The sequence below is a fragment of the Cebus imitator genome, unplaced genomic scaffold (genome assembly GCF_001604975.1).
Source record: "Cebus imitator isolate Cc_AM_T3 unplaced genomic scaffold, Cebus_imitator-1.0 Scaffold94, whole genome shotgun sequence".
NCBI classification, from domain to species: domain Eukaryota; kingdom Metazoa; phylum Chordata; class Mammalia; order Primates; family Cebidae; genus Cebus; species Cebus imitator.
This window is the reverse complement of record NW_016107409.1, coordinates 2,473,722-2,487,140: the sequence shown is the minus strand read 5'-3', so window position 1 is coordinate 2,487,140 and position 13,419 is coordinate 2,473,722. Positions and strand designations below refer to the sequence as shown.

Genomic DNA, 13,419 nt, shown 5'->3' with positions numbered 1-13,419 from the left:
AAAAATAAAAATAGGCCAGGCGCGGTGGCTCACACCTGTAATCCCAGCACTTTGGGAGGCCAAGGTAGGCGGATCACCTGAGGTCAGGAGTTTGAGACCAGCCTGCCAACATGGTGAAACCCCATCTCTACTAAAAATACAAAAATTAGCCGGGGTAGGGGCATGTGCCTGTAGTCCCAGCTACTTGGGAGGGTGAAGCAGGAGAATTGCTTGAACCAATATAGGAAGAGGTTACAGCGATCCAAGATCACACCACAGCATTCCAGCCTGGGTGACAGAGTGAGACTCCATCTCAAAAAATAATAATGATAAATAGATTTTTTAAAATAGGATGATTAACATATCCAATGAGCAGTATTTGTACTACTATATCTGGAAGAAAAATCCACAATAGAAAAAAAAAAGTTTTAATATCAATGTATTAAAATGGCAAAAATGTTCTTTCTACTTATGGTCTAAATCTGCTTACAGATGTCCCCCTTTTCTGCATAGGAAGGTAATGTTTCTTGCAGAGCCAGAGTAGAAGCTGGCAACAGTACTGGGAAGATTTTCTTCATAGTGACAACGTTACAGCATAAGATCATCTCATATTATCTTACTATGGGATGACAGTAAGATCATCTTACTATCTTACTATGTGTTACTTTATTAGTTTTTCCCTTGTATGTTTGGGATATATGACTTGGCTCATATATATAGATATGATATATAGTTATTCATATTAAAAGGTGCTTTGTTTTTTGCAAAAGTCTCATGCATTTCCTCATTTTATTAAAAGGTAATCTAAGGCTGTTTTCACAGACTCTTACTGTACTGATATTTGCCTTGCAATATAAATAGAAAATGGAATGATAAGTACCTTCTCCAAGCAGAAGTTCCTGCCACTGATCTGTGTCTTTAAAGGTTCCAAATTGGACACTCGGGGGCCAGTATGTCAAGTCTGTACAAAAGTAATTTTTCAAAGCCAAATATATATAAAGTAAGGTAATCTGTCACATGACACTTCCTATTTCAGCTGTTTTCCTAATTGTACAGTTCAGTAATTTATTTGCAAAGTATCCCAGTTTGGGACAAATAGCTACTTATTTCTATGTAGTCTATGCTGAGAGTTTTCTCTACACTCTGAAAAACCACACAGTTGAAGACTACCGAACAAGAGGATACTCTTTTGATAATGTGATAAACACATTTATACCTAATCCTCACATAAAGTCAAATAATTCATTTCCCTGTGCAAAACATATAATAGGAATTCTGTACATATTATTTTTGGTAATCAGTATTAATCAGCGTATCTGCTACACAATGTGTCATACTACTTGGTAATACCTCTGACCTAAAAAATGAGTTAAGCTGATTATAGGACATAGGTTCATTTGCCTAATTCATTCAACAAATATTGATTCAGTGCCTGCAGTAAGCACTGAAAAGAAAGCAAATACATGAGAGAAAACAGAATAACATAGAGCAAAAGAATATCCAGCTCTTAGGGGCTCGTGTCCATATTACTCCAACGCAATGGTAGGTTTTGAGTGCTGATAGTTTGCAGTTAATCAAGGGCTTCTAAATGCTAATAATTCTTCTTCAGAAGTGATTCCAGAAGAAGAGGTGAAAAAAATAGCAATTCCTGCAGAGAAGACCCAGTGTCACATATTTTAAAAGTCAGCTTGATAATAAGAGATCAACTCTGAAGCTATGCTCGAGGAACACATTAACAACATATTTTTTTTAGAATTATCTCAATATAGAACTCAATGCTTAAAATTCTCCCATCTGGGTGGGCAACACATTTGATGATGCTTTTATAATCAAAGAAACAGGATATTAAATAATAAGATGTCTTTTAGAGGATCAGCACACAGTTTACAGCATCAGTATGTTAATGAGCTACGGACCACACAAATTTCAATAGGATAATGATGGTTCCCAAGTATATGCTTAGCCGAGTCATTAGATAGCAGCTTTTTAAGTGTCATCTTCAAGTCATAAATAATATAAATACATATACAATAAAACATAATCCCAATTGTCACTTGCAAAAAAGGATAATGTTAGCTGTAATGTTGTTAGCTCCACTTGAATGAGCTGTCTAAAATAAATGATAACTAACAGTAAAATACCTACATGACTGCTAATCACAATGGAACAATTATAAACAGGATGGACAAAACTAAAGCACTAAAAGCACAAACAAAACTAGCACAAGACCTCAAAGGAAATGGTATTGCCATATGTTCATGAAAAACAAAAAACTGTTGTGCAGAATACAGAAACACTGTTGTTATTTTAATTATTTTTTTAAAAGATTTCCAAATTTTAACAAGAGTGATGAGTCAGCTCTTCAGTACAAAGCAAAGCAGTATTTAATTGAAAAGATTACTGAGCTTGCCAACTTCGGTCTTTTCAGCCACACACAGCAAAAGTGTCATTTTCAAATATGAAAAATAACATAAATTATACAAATATTTTTAAGTTGTTATATTAAATTAACATGAGTTGAGACTTGAGACCTCATTCGTAAATCCATTTTAAATTTAGGTCCTTACAGATTTAATCCAAGTTTTCAAAAAAATCTTAACATGCCTGTTAAAGAGAGCCTAATTGTTAAAGATCTTTGACACAGCACACATACTCCTTCAACATGGCAGGCCCTCTTGGCCTTGGCTTATTTCCACTTGAGACTGGTTTTGTTCAGTATTATACACATGCATACATGCAGCATAATACAGGACATATTATAATGCAGTCAAAATTTATGTTTTATTCACATACTATCACTTGCTGGTACTATAGCTCAAAACATCTTGCATAGGGCGATATACATAAGAGATATTAGCTCAGGCTAATTAGCAAGGCTGAAGACATAAAAGAAACCTACTCTAATGACAGATTAAATCTAAAAAATTATTATGGTTTAAGTTTCCTGAAAACCCTCACAGTGTCAGAATGCAATCACCATGTGAACTGGACACATGTTCCTTCCAGACAATGAAAGCTAGAAGTATCATCTCAGACTTCCATTGATGGACATCATAAATACCCCTTACCGGGAGGCAAACTATTCACTCCTTTGAAGTAAAATCTCCATGCGGACCTCTTTCTCGCTCTCTCTCTTTTTTTTTTTTTTTTTTTTTTTTTGTGAGTTAAGAGTCTCACTGTTTCGCTCTGTTGCCCAGGCTAGAGTGTAGTGGCACCATCTCGGCTCACTGTAACCTCTGCTTCCTGGGTTCAAGCAATTCTCTGCCTCAGCCTCCCACTCCCGAGTAGCTGGGATTACAGGCACCCGCCACCATGCCTGGCTAATTATTTTGTATTTTTAGTAGAGACGGGGTTTCACCATCTTGGCCAGGCTGGTCTTGAACTCCTGACCTCATGATCCACCCGCCTCTGCCTCCTAAAGTGCTGGAATCACAGGCGTAAGCCACTGTGCCTGGCCATACCTCTCTTTTATTCTTTAGAGTCCTTAATGTCACTCTGTAACCCCAATAATTCCTGGTCTCAAATCTCCGTTTTCCTGGACAATTTTTATCTGTAGCAATATTTATTTATCTGTTTATGAGAGTGGGTCTTATTCTATTGCCCAGGCTGGAGTGCAGTGGTGCGATAATGGCTCACTGCAGCCTCAACCTTCCCAGGTCAAGTGGTCCTTTCACATCAGCCTCCCAAGTAGCTGAAACTACAGGTGTGTGCTACCATGCCTGGCTAATTTTTTGTTTGTTCATTTGTTTTACTGTTGAGACAGAGTTCTGCCATGTTGCCCAAGTTAGTCTTTAACTCCTGGGCTCAAGAAGATCTGACTGCCTCGGTCTCTCAAAGTGCTGGGATTACAGGTGAGCCACCGAGCCTGGTCTGATCCAACTAAACCTCAACAGTAGTAGTATCTTGGGGCATTTAAATTTCACTTTAACTAACTGATAAAACCAAACTTGAATATGACAATTTTATAGCACATAAGCAAATTCCACGGATTCCTTACATTTATGGTCCTTGCTGGGCTCATCAAGCAGACCTTCACCCCACGGCTTCTGCATTTGATATTTCCAGTATGCTCAGCGCTCACTTTCCCACTCCTCCCACATCTGCATGGCACAGGACTTCATTTAAGTCTTGAAACAATTGCCATCATTTCAGAGAGGTGACTACCTCATCTAAAATGGCTAGCTCTCCAAATTCTTTGAATCACAAGGTCAAGAGTTCAAGACCAGCCTGTCCAAGACAGTGAAACCCCATCTTTACTCAAAATGTAATATAATTATAGACTAATAGTATTTTGGTGTTTGAACAAAGTTTTTGTAATCTATGTAAGTAAAGGACATGAGGGGAAACACACTTTACTTTCTAAAATTATTCCTCTCCATCATCCTTTTTCTCTAAGCCTCCTTTAATTATGGACTGAAATTTAGTTAGGTTTATCTGGTTCAATCAGAAATCTCTAAGAGAGGTCATTTAATACCTTATAGCATAACATCACACCAAGTGATTTAAGCTCCTCTCCTACACAATTTCAAATACAGAAAAGCAATGACCATTCTTAGAAAAGATCTTCACTCGTCATCCACAGTCAGAGGGACATTAAGAAGCAATTGCAAAAAACTGTGGAGACAACATACAATTTTCTCAGCACAATTTACATAGTTGTCTGACTAGTCTCTTCCTTGTGAAAGTCCAGTGTCTTCATTTGATATGCTGGGTTAAACTGCAAACTCCTGAATAACTTGAACTCTTATTTGGAGAAAAAAAGGTTTTTTTCACCTACATACTATAAAAAATGGTGACATTTCTCACAAGGGTCATGATGTGGGCTCCCATAAAAGACACTGTAGAGCATGATAAAGAATGTTTTCTCCCAGAAGAACATTTCTAAAACCCAGTTCTCCATGTTAAACGTCACCTTTGGTTTATCCTTCAGACTCACCATAACCATGATGTTTAAAATTGCAATCCACACCTGCACTCCCAATTCCCTTTCTCTGTTCTCCCTTTTCTTTTTTCACAGCATTTATAATTTTCTAACCTAATAAGCAAATATGTTTTTTATCATTCTTTTCTAGAATGTAAGCTCCAGAGGGAAGGGATCTTTGTCTTTTTTGTTCATTGATACATCCAAGCACCAAGGACAGGACCTGATATAAAATAAATTTTTGTTGAAAAAATGAATGAATCTATGTTGAGTTCAGTACAAAAATATCTCTGAAGTTAGATTCCAATTTTATTTAGACAATTAACAAATACCTTCTAAGCTCCAATTATGGAGACAGATTGATCATACCCATACAAACATATAATATCAGATAGTGATTACGTGCTACAAAGCCAAACCAGCAGTACAAGGGTTTGGAGAGCCAGCCATTTTAGATGAGGTAGTCACCACTCTGAAATGATGGCAATTGTTTCAAGACTTAAATGAAGTCCTGCGCTATGCAAATGTGGGAGGAGTGGAAAAGTGAGAATTGCGCACACTAGAAATACCAAATGCAGAAGCCCTGCGGTGAGGGTCCAGCAAGGGCAATAAGGCCTGACTTGGGAAAGTGGGGTATGCAAGAACGTATCATTCTTGTTGCTTTTATCTGCTGCTTAATAACACGCATGTACTGTCTAGCACGAAATAGAGATTACATTTCACCTAGAGTACTCATTCTCTGAGCCTAAGTGGCTCTTCTATTCCAGCCCCCAAATATCTATATCAGCACATCATATAAGATTACAAAGCACACAGTAATGACTTTGTTAGAAACTCTTCCCAGTAGCCCCAGGAGTCCGGAAACTGACTTAACTAAGAACCAGTGTCCAGTAAGGTATAAAGCCCAGCAGAAATGCCATATTAGGAAGGTGTAAAGCCAGGAGGCTCAATAAACGTTAGTGACTGTCACTTTGGAGTCTGGGGGAAAGAGCAACGATCCAGAACACTGTTTGTGAATTCAACCACTTTTATTCAGCTCTGACAAGGTAAGTTGCCAAGCACAGTACAAGGTAGCTCTCTACGACATGCATTTTGTTACAGTCCTGGGCTCGAATTGTTGCAACATTTTATGTAATTTTTGCAAAGAACAAAAGCAAACGTTCATTCTAAATTCGCTTTCCAACTCAGTTCTTTCTCCGCCATACGGAGCACTTGGAAAGTTTTCAACGTCTGAAAACCTCTATTTCCAGGGCTGAGCAGAGAAGTGTGTGTTCCGGGTTAAGGCGGCGATTTCTTCCCATCCCTCCATAGTTCCAAAACAGCTTCGCCTAACAAAGTCAAACTTTCTGCGCTATTCCTGGTCATCAGGACCAAATGTCGAAAGCATAAACTGCCACTGAGTTAGCAGGCCGGTTCGGGGCCCGGGACCTGGGATATTAGATTTATGGGGCGGAAGCCTAGGGTCGAAGCGACAGAAATGAAATCAGCAACCTATGCTGAGCAGTGAGTGGGTTAGGAAGGCAAACTCCAGGCAGGACCCTTCCCCGGGTCCCGGGACGCCCCCTAGCCACACCAGACGCGAGAGCTTAGGATGAGAACAACTTCCGGGCGAGCACCCTGGAACGACGCCAAACGCGACCCCTACTATACGACTCGCGCATGCGCAGCGTGGCGCAGCCTGGGCCGGCCTCTGAGTAGGATGTAGTCCCAGAGCAGCGCAGCGGGTCTCCGCCAGCAGAATTGCGCATGTGCACTGCAGCCACTGACCCGCGGCCTGGGCTGGGGTGTAGCCCCAGAATCCAGCCCCTAGCCCCCGCCAGCAGGTTTACGCATGCGCGGCGACGCCTAGGCCTGTGGTACGCTCGCGGCTCTAGTCCCCGGGGCCCCTCACTGGTCTCTCGGCTGGCAGGTTGGGCCGCAAGGGCGCGGGAAGGTGGCCTGCACCGGGGGTAACGGAGTACCCCACTGAGTTAGCAAGTAGGGGCACCCTAACAGCGGGCCGCGTTAGGGCCGCTATCTCCCTCGCCCTTCCTCACCACTCCTCCACCCTCTTACCTCCGCGCAGGCCGGAGCCGCGTCCGCTCCGCCTCCTTGGTCCCGGTTACTGCTAGGTCGGGGCCCCGGCGCAGCGAGGTGTTGGCACCTCCCACTGAAGCGGCCCGGCCTCGGCGGGATGCGCTCCGGTGCCCGGGAGAGAAAGAAAGGACGGGAGCGCAGACGAGGGGAGGGGGCTGGCGACGGCGCCTCGCCCCTCCTCTCCTCCCTTGGCTGCCCACCGCCGCCCCCGTCTTTCTCGCAGAGGCCCCCTCCCCTCGGAGTTGACCCCCGGGAGTAGACGCAGCGTCTCCCGCTGGGGCTGCCTCCGCTTTTCCAGGGAATTCCTCCTTGGGCCACCCCCACCTTCTCCGGGGTTAGGTTCTCCCAAATCTTGGAAATCTGCGGATACCCGACCTAGAAGGATGAAGCGTGTATGATGCCAAGAGCAACCTTTTCCACGGCCCCTCTCCTTAGCCTGCCTCAGCTTTTCTGGTGGTGGTCACTCCATCTGGGAGCTCCGATCACTTCACGTTTTCACCCCATTGCTGTGGGGAGGAAGTCCTGTTACCCCTTATAGTACAAATGCTGAAATAATGAGGGATGTGTGCTGGTGGGTTGGGAGGGGGTGACCTCAGTTACCTTGGGGCCAAGGGCTTCGGAAACAGCCACCTTCTCCCCTTATTATTATTCTATGTTGCAGTAATTTCTTAATATTACACTCCACTTCTGTTGGCCTTTGTAGATTTAAGTAAAATGCACCACAACTTTGCAATGTGCAATAATTTCTTCCATTGCACTACACTTAAATTGACCTGAGTGGATTTTGGTAAAATGCGCAACAGTTAAATATTATTAGCTATTCCTATGAAGTAAGCTGCTTGCTTTTATATTGGCTTTTTCAGGAGGACACTGGTTCCTCTCCAGTGTAGAGCCAAAAGTAGTAGAACTAGATAGAAAAACTGAGATTCCAACCCACAGTGACCCTGTCAGTTTGTTTCGTTTGGCTTTTGTCATTTCTTGGGAAAAAACATCATTCCGGAATGTCTGACTGCCTTTCTGCTACAGTCGGCAGACATTTATCTCTATTAATAAGCCTCAGAAGGAGGCTTGCAAGATGGGATACGGGTGTTTCTCATAGATCTCTAAAAGGAAGAAAACGTTTGTAAGTTTACATTCACAGGAAGTTGCAGAGATGGTGCAGAGAGGCATTGTGTGCCTTCCCCCAGTTTCCCCATTGGTTACATCTTATCAATGAAAGAAATTTATCAGTTAAAAATGTTTGCTGTCAGAAAAAAGCTCACTTCAGTGATGACAGCTGATAGCTGGCTTATTATTATTATTATTATTTTAGCACCTATTGTGTCCCAGGAGCTTTATCTTATTTGGAGCTCACAATAATCCTGTAACGCCGGGATTATCCTTACTTTACAGATAAAGCAACTCAGGCCCCAAGAGATTAAGTTTCTTTCATCAGCAATCATGGCAAGATCTGTTTGCCTTGCACACTTCGTCTTTTCCACATTGTGGACAGCTGAAGTTCACGCAGGCCATACACTGTGCTTCATTTGAAGCCGGGCAATTAGCTAACAATAAAAACATGTTTTTATGTTTTGAAAACTGTGATATTTTCTCAGAAGTTAAAACTTTTAAATCTACCTATCAAAGAATGGGTTTCATTAAAGATTTTAATTTTACATGGGTCCAATAGTTTTTCCCAGGGCAGTCAAAATTAAAAGCCAGAGGTAAAAATGTCTCCATCACATATAAGTGTTTTTCAAAATTTTTGGATAATTTGGTCTACTAAACTTCACTGTATTGCTGAATTCAGTAGACTAAAAAATTAGACTCAGAGAGAGTATAGGTTAGCATTTCAGGAGTTAAAAGTTCCCATCACCACATCTGCCAAGTTTACCTACATCTGGACCTGTGCACTATGTATTTCCTCCCATTACTGGGAATGAGCGGTCCATGCTCTTATTTAAGTTCAACCCTTCCACCTTTGTATTAGGTCCTGTCTTCCTTACAGTCTCAAGGTGTTCACTCCAGTATTTGTCACCTCTCAATCCTACATCATTAATTTTTATCTCTATGCTGGATCATTCCCATATGCATATTAACATTGTGCAATATTTGCCTATCTTTTTAAAAAGTTCCTTAATAATATGCCCCCTTCCAGCTACCAACTCATTCTCTTTCAAAATGTCTTAAAAGAGTCACTTATATTCACTGTATCCTCATCCCCTCCTCCTCCTATTCATTCTCTCTCTCTCTCTTTTTTTTTTCTGAGATGGAATCTTGCTCTATCACCCCGGCTGGAGTGCAGTGCTGCGATCTCAGCTCATTGCAGCCTCCACTGTCTGGATTCATGGGATTCTTGTGCCTCAGCCTCCCAAGTAGCTGGGACAACAGGCATGTATCATCATGCCAGCTGATGTTTGTTTTTTGTGCCTTTTTTTTTTTATAAGGATTTTTGTTCTTATTGCCCAGGCTGGAGTGTGGTGGTGCAATCTTGGCTCACTGCAACCTCCACTTCCAGGGTTCCAGTGATTCTCCTGCCTCAGCCTCCTGAGTAGCTGGGATTACAGGCACCCACCACCATGCCTGGCTAATTTTTTGTATTTTTAGTAGAGATGGGATTTTGCCATGTTGAGCAGCCTCGTCTTGAACTCTTGACCTCAGATAATCCATCCGCCTTGGCCTCCCAAAGTGCTGGGATTACAGGTTTGGGCCATCGCACCCAGCAATTTTTGTATTTTTAATAGAGATGGGGTTTCACCATGCTGGCCAGTGTGGTCTTAAATCCTGACCTCAGGTGATCTGCCTACCTCGGCCTCCCAAAATGCTGAGATTATAGGTGTGAGCTACCATGCCCCTCCCTCCTATTTATTGTGGAATCTATTTCAGCCAAGCTTTTGCCCCTATCCCTCCACTGAAACTCCTCTTGGCAAAGTCACCAGTGACCTCAGAATTGCTGAATCAGTGGTTACATTTCCCTTATATCAGTTGAACTATCAGCATTAGAACACAGTTGCTTACAGCTGCCATCTTGAAGCATTCACCTTCTTCCCTTGGCCTTCAGGTGGCCCCTGTCTCTTGGTTTGTCTACCTCACTGGCAGCTCCATTAGCTCATCCTCCACTTCTCCAGCCACTAGCATGCCCAAAGTTTGGTTCTTGGACTTCTCTGTCTTTTCATTCCCTTAGCAATTTTATTTCAAGACATGGTTTTTAGTATTCAGGCTGGGGCCATTCCTTCTCCTCCCAGCCTCCCATGTCCTGCCACTTCTTATGTCCTAACAGGTTCATGACACTACAAGGAAAGTAGGAGCCCTTGTCCTTTTCCAGCCCACAATGGGGTCCCAGCTGCAAAAAAATCTTATGTTTCTTCCCTTTTCAAACCCCCAAGTTACTTATGCTTTGGGGTATCTTTAAGCCTCCTTTAGTTACCCAAAAGCAGAGGAATTCATCTTGCTTTTTTCTTTTCAGGTATCCAGGCACCAAGGCCCTAATCACAACAAAAGTTGGATGGGGTCATCTTTTGACTTTTTCTTGGAAATTCAGAAAATCTAGTTTTGCTTCAGGGAAGATGGAAATGTTCTTTCTTTCCTCTTTGAGTCTCCAGCACAAAAATTTTACACCAGTAAATTTCTACATCAGTCTGCTTGTTACAGATTGAATGCATGAACGAATGACTGCAAGTGACATGCACTTTGGTGCCCCATGTACCATTGATTAGGTGAATGACCTTGGGTAGCACCTTAGTTTTCTAGAACTTAAATTTTTTGAGACTTCCTGAAATTGGTGATTTGTATTACATTTCTTAGTTTCCTCTCCTGGGTTTAAAATAATATGCTTTATCTACTGCAAAAGCTCCAAAGAGAAACTAAAAACTTGACTTGAATCAACTGGCCAAACTCTGGATAGCTGTCAGTAAGCTGAAACTGGAAAAGGACTGGTTTGGAGCAAGGGGTCTGACTGAGGGGAGCAGTTCTATGGAAGAGGAGGAGGAGGAACCCCACTAAGCACATTCCTTGATCAGAAGGGAAGGGATACCCACTATACCAGATAAACATTTTTCCTTTATGCATCTGAATTTTTTTGCCTATTATTTTATCATTTAGAATTTCTTTTCCAATTTTATTTCAGATAATGTCGTTGCTACACCTATATTTCTACAGGTCATATCTAGAAATATACCTAAGCCACAACAAAGGTAAGAGAACAACTTTCTGACTCGGTATCTAAGGGCAACCTCTGATAATGTTAGCTTTCCTTAAATCCCATGGGAGCTGGGAGAATAGGATGCTCCTAGTAGAATTCTGCAAACACCATGTAGAATCCTCCTCCTTCACCAATCCTGCTGAGCACAGGTGACTCTCCTGGGGTCCCAGCTACTTCCGAATGTGTGGTGTATGGGAGAGTGTAAGTGGCCAGGTTGCTGTGGACATAGAATGCACAAAAGGAGCACTGCCCAGCTCTGTGTTTTGTAGAGATATCAGTTATACTGCACCTTTACTGATGCATGCTATTACCATGCTATATAGCGTTGTGCATCTCAGCATGGTATTAGAATTGGTGTTAGAATATAAAAGTGATAAAGATGATAATAGGCACACATACACTTACGATGGCAATACTGAAAGAATGACAAAATGCCAAGAGATGATCAAAGAAGCCTTTCCAAAACAGGTAACTTTAGCATTAAGTTTTCAGTGTGGACTGGTGCAGTGGCTCATGCCTGTAATCCCAGCATTTTGGGAGGCAGAGACGGACGAATCACTTGAGGTCAGGAGTTCTTGATCAGCCTGGCCAACATGGTGAAACCCCATCTCTGCTAAAAATACAAAAAATTAGCCGGATGTGGTGGTGGGCACTTGTAATTCCAGCCACTCAGGTGGCTGAGTCAGTGTGTATATGAGTTAGCTAAGGGAACAAAGGTTAGGGATGGAAGTGTTAGGGAAGGGAAATATTCTAAGTATAATAAGAAGTGTGATCTATTTGAGTGTTGTAAATCGCTCAGTAAGCCTAAAACAAAGGCTATATGGAGGGGATTGGGCAATGGTAGGAGATTAAAGTTACCGCACATTCATGAATGGACACTAAGGTTGATTCTTTATCTGTAACTGTGATAGTGCTGCAGTGAACAGGGGAGCACAGATATCTCTTCAACATACTGATTTCATTTTCACTGGACATATACTCAGTAGTGAGATTGCTGGATCATATGATAGTCCTATTTTTAATATTTTGAGGACCTCCTCATTGTTTTTTATAATGGCTGTACTAATTTACATTCCCATCAACAAAGGTTCCTTTTTCTCCACATCATTGCCGACACTTGTTATTTTTAATCTTTTTTATAATAGCCATCTTTACAGGTGTGGGTGATATCTCATCGTGCATTTAATTTGCATTTCCCTGATGATTAGTAATGTTGAACTTTTTTTCATCTACTTGGCCATTTGTATCTCTTCTTTGAGAAATGTTTATTCAGGTCCTCTGCCCATTTTTAAATTGGGTTGTTTTCTTGCTATTGAGTTGTTTGAATTCCTTGTATATTTTGGATATTAATGCCCTAACAGATGAATGGTTCTCAAATCTTTTCTCCAATTTGCTGGGTTTTCTCTTCACTCTGTTGATTGTTTCTTTGTTGTACAGAATATTTTTTGTTTGATGTAATTCTATTTTTCTGTTTTTGCTTTAGTTGCCCGCGCTTTTGGGGTCATCTCCAAAAAAGTCATTGCCTAGACCAATGTCCTAGAGTTTTCCCCTATGTTTTAGTAGTTTTGTAGTTTCAAGTCTTATGTTTTAAGTCTTTATTCATTTTTAGTTGATTTTTGTATTTGGTGCGAGAAAAAGGTTTCATTTCATTTTTCTGCATATGGATATCCAATTTTCCCTACACTACTTTTTTTTTAAGAGACTGTTCTTTCCCCATTGTGTTCACAGCCTTGTCAAAAATCAATCAGCCTTTTTTAAAAAAATAAGACAATTCTGTCATTCGTGACAATATGGATGAACCTGGAGGTCATTAAGTAAAATACCACATGATATCATTCATATGTGGAACCTTAAAAAGTTGAACTCATAGAAGCTGAGAGCACAGGGGCTGGGGCTGGGGAGGATCAGGGAGATATTGGTCAAAAAATAAAAAATTTCAGTTAGGCAGGAGGAATAAGTTCAAGATATCTGTAGTACAATAGGGTGACTGTAGTTAATAACAATGTTTTGTATATTTACAAATTGCCAAGAGAGTAAATGTTAAGTGTGCTCAGCAGACACACACAATGATAAGTATATGAGGTGATGCATATGTTATTTACTTGATTCAGCCATTCCATAATATATCCATATATCAAAAGATCATGTTATATACCATAAATATATGGAATTTTGTTAATTAAAAATAAAATTTTAAAAACTAATACCTTATTTAAATAGGAATAATTTCTTTTCTTTTTTCTTTTTCTTTCTTTCTTTCTTT

The 13,419-nt window shown here is 41.0% G+C and overlaps 1 protein-coding gene across 21 annotated transcripts in view; it reads right to left on the bottom strand.

Moving 5' to 3' along the window:
- Positions 1-7,312, bottom strand: part of RCBTB2 (RCC1 and BTB domain containing protein 2) — a 45,136-nt gene extending 37,824 nt beyond the window's left edge. For 10 of the 21 annotated variants that reach the window (XM_037741104.1, XM_037741106.1, XM_037741107.1 and 7 more), the window contains exon 1: positions 6,956-7,133. The gene's annotated coding sequence lies outside the window, so the exon portion shown is untranslated. Of the gene's footprint in view, positions 1-6,545; positions 6,703-6,955 lie in introns of those variants that run through there. The other 11 variants (XR_001827376.2, XM_017535929.2, XM_017535952.2 and 8 more) reach the window with 9 other exon arrangements.
- Positions 7,313-13,419: the final 6,107 nt, after the last annotated feature.